The sequence below is a fragment of the Nanorana parkeri genome, unplaced genomic scaffold, assembly GCF_000935625.1.
Source record: "Nanorana parkeri isolate BGI_ZX_2015 unplaced genomic scaffold, ASM93562v1 scaffold233, whole genome shotgun sequence".
NCBI classification, from domain to species: domain Eukaryota; kingdom Metazoa; phylum Chordata; class Amphibia; order Anura; family Dicroglossidae; genus Nanorana; species Nanorana parkeri.
Window position 1 is genome coordinate 130,019 of NW_017306501.1, and position 4,161 is coordinate 134,179.

Consider the following 4,161-nt stretch of genomic DNA (forward strand, 5'->3'; position numbering starts at 1 on the left):
ATATATCCATGTGTACCCAGCTTTACTTTCTGCACTAAAAGCAGCAGACAGAGCTTCAAAGAAATCTTAATCTGCTGTGGAAAATCTGCAGCTAACCCATAGTGCTTTCAGAACCCTTAATCAGGTGCTAAATATTTGTAAAACATATACTGTATACAGAGATCCCAACCTGAACAAGGAAGAGAGCACCCCCCTAAAATGATGGCAGATAGCATGGGAAGCATTAGCTTCTATGCTACCTGCTGGGTTTTTTTTTTTGTTAGTATTCTGACAGCTGCTGCAATCAGAAGAAAAAAAAACCAACAACAGCATAGGAATGAATAGCTATTTCAATTTGCAATAGCCAATAGCAAGCTGGCTTTTGCACCCGCCCTCTGCTGCTGTCAGTCAGCAGAGGAGGACCTGATGGGAGAACTTCAGCTCCACCTCTGCTGATTGACAACAGCAGTGGACGGGTGCAATAGCTAGTCTGCTATTGCAAATTGAAATAGACAATAGCAATCTAGCTATTAATTCTTATGCAGTTTTTTTTTTTTTCTGACTGACGACAGCCCCGATGTCAAGAAAAACAGACAGCAGGGAAAGGTTTACTCTGCTAGACTGAGCAGAGTAAACCTTTCCGGGAAAAAAATGTTTCTCTCCTGGGTGTCCAGCAGCTGCCATCATATAGCGGGAGACTCCCAGAACATCTGGGAGAGTTGAGATGTCTGTGTATATATTATACCGGAGTGCAAAACATTAGCTAAAAAACCCCTAAAATAATATTGACCCCAAACCATACAGTTTCCTTTAAAGTGCCCAAAGTGACACTTTCACTGCCATCTGATATGTAAAGCAGATCTTAAATAGAAATGATGCACTTATGTATATATTAGATTAGTCCAATAACCAAATAAAGTGAGTAAAGTAAGTGAAATGCATAACATTATTTCTGTTGCACCAAGGCATAGGAGTAAAGCACTGCACCTCCAAGGCTTTAGAAGGGGAAAGACAGCGTCAGAAACATGTCAGAGGGGGCGGACCTCAGGCAGGACTCAAGTGTCCCTGATAACATTTCAATAAACTGATGCAGCATGGAATGGAATGCGGCCAGATTCTTCCTTTACTATAGAACATTATTTCTGTGTTTTATAATGGTGAAATCCACAGAATGTAATTGGAAGAGTTTGTGGTCTGCTGTTTACGTGACAACAATCTCCTTCCTCCCTGACCATAGTTGCAACAGAAAGCTCTGTGTTGTTGTGTGATGAAATGAGGGGATGTGAAGAAATATTCAACTGGAGGAAATTTCTCACAATGGAGACTGATCCCATATAGCAACTCCAGAACACAATGCTTCACAGAGAATGCAAGTTGTAGGTTATCCAGAGAATGGCACTAGAAACTCTGGTATGCAATTAACCCCTTCGTGACGGGAGACGTACACTGTACGTCCCGCCACAAAGGGACCAAAGGACTTGTCACGTACACAGTACGTGACAGAGTTATTTGCTGCACTAGAAGGCTGCTAACCGCTGAGAATCAGCGGTTACCATTCATTAATGTATCCCTCAGTTTAGAGGCATCAATTAATGATAGGGTTAACCTTTTTCAGACACCCGATACCTTAATATCGGGTGTCAGAGTCAAAGCAGAGCGGGCACACATGCCGGCATTCTGACAGCTCGTATAGATCGAGAGATCTCTCTCAAGCTATACTGGCTTCTTTTTTTTCCTTTCACTTTCAGGAATAGATACATAATGTATGTATTCCTGAAAGAAGAATGTTTGTTTTCTGATGGTTGTTGTAACAATCAGAAAACTAGTGACAGCTGAATCCTGAACTGCTGCAGGGTCAGTGTCACTAACTTATTATCGGCTGTTCTGAAGTTTGAAGCAGCCTGATAACCAAAAATGTATTAAATTTATCAAGCAGTAATAGTGAGATTAATTCACAATGACTGCTTGATATAAATAAATAAGATTACATGTTTAAGTTTAAAAAAATTGTGAAAAGTGTAACAAAAATAAAAAATAAGGGACAAATAAATGAATGCATTTATTGCATTTTTTTTTAGCTGTGCTCGTTTTGTAAAAAATTACTACAAATCAAAACTGGGAAAAGTGGTTTTTTTACGTTTTTTCCTCTTTTTTTATATTTTATTTAAGTGAGGCGTTAAGACACACATATGTGATATAAAAATATAGCCCTATCTGTCCTCTAAAAAACAATATATATGTGTGGGTGCACTTTGTAAGAAAGTATATTACTGACGTGGAAGAATCACGCAGCAAAAATGTCAAAAGTGTCTCAGTCATTTACGAACAGAAACCAAAAACAAGCTCAGTCATGAAGGGGTTAAAGTGACACTACACTCTGGAGTTACATCTCAAAAATGCATGCAAGTTCCTTCCCTATTAGCAAAAATGTAGATTTGTGTATCAACTCGGCTGTAGATCCTCAAATCATCTCTGAATTCTTGCCGACACTGTCCTTCATTCTGGAGGGTGGCTACTTTTGTTCCCCATGGTCCGTGTGTGTGTTGTGTGCTCATTCCTGTGATAAACTACAATATTAATACAAATTTGTAAAGAGATTGCAGCCCATCACGGGAGTGAGCTTGGGAGTGGTGGCTACTTTACAACACACACAGGTACCATGGGGAACATAAGTAGCCACCCTCCAGAAGGAAGGACAGTGTCAGCACCAATGCAGAGATGATTTGAGGATCTACAGCAGAGTGATGCACAAATAAGATACATTTTTGTTAATAGTATTGAAACCGGTGGGACAGCATACAACTAGCAGACTGAGCTGCCATTGCCTAAGGGGAGGTGCGCACACCTAGGCGACACCTCACCGTGCACGATTGCCACACGGTCAGGCGTTGCCAAGGTGTGAAACGATTGCGCTGTGGGTGCCATTATTTCCTAATGGCACCCCAGTCGCGCTATTCCGCCTGTGCTTCCGAACACGATCGGGGCTAAAACAGTCATGCGTCGTGTATCGCAAAAAAAAAAAAAAGGTACATGTACCTTTTTTCTGCGATTGCCACGCAGATGTCACCCCATCGAAATCAATGGCGGCCATTCGGAAATCTCTGCCTGCATTGTGCACGATCCCGGGGCGCACGATCCTGGATCGCAGAGGTCTGCACCGGGCCTTAATATACAAATTGCCTGCTGTCTCTAGCAGATTACAGATTACAGAATTAAAGTCCAAATGAATTGCCATTAAAGCCCTTTTTTTTTTTAAATGCGCAAATATGGAAACCAATGGACCACCATTAAATTAAGAAAAAAAGCATTTTCAGAAAAGGAGAGTGATGGCAGACTCCTTACTCTTATAACTACATGCTTGCTATAAAAAAAAAAAAAAAAATCTCACTAAAAACAATAGTCATATAGGTTAATAAGGTTTCAGAAGAAGGGATAGGGAAACGTAAAGCTGTTCACTGCAGATGCATTTGCTCATCCTGGACAAGCTCGCTAACACAGAGCCAAGACCAATAATACACAGTAACTTGTGGTCACTGAGCAGGAAACACCGTCTAGCAGGTTTAAAGTTTATTTATGGTCGGTTGCTATGGGTTACAACCCAGCACTGATAATTCTACTATGACCCCTATTTGCTAAAGTGTCTTTATCACGCTAACTTCTTTTTGTAGGCGAACAGTGTTAGCGATAGCAAAATACTAATACAGAAAGAGAAGAGAGAAAAATAGACTCCATTAAAAAAAAGTAGTAGAAAGCAAAATAGCATGCAGTAACCCATAGCAACTGGATTCTATCTTTAATCAATATAGAGCAGTTAGAAGACTGAGAGATGATTGCTGATTGGTTGCATTTTCACATAGTTGTGCTGCTTATACTCCTCTTCCATTTGCCTGCTGGTACAAGCTAGAATACCGGTACTTCTATGAATACGGGGCAACATGTGACAGTTTCCCTTTCCTATCAAGTTGCAGCCACGTGTGCCTGCTGTGCAGCCAATAGCCAGGCCAAAGTGCTGTCATGTTGGGAAAGGTTAGAATTCTCCCCCCTGTGCAAGTTCCAATCCACTTGCAGTTTACACTGGGCTTTTTCACTTCATTCAGAATGTACGTTTGCTGGATTTCCAGCGATTATTGTACGATTATCGCAAGGTGTGTGGGCACCTTTTTAAGGTGCCCACACACCTTG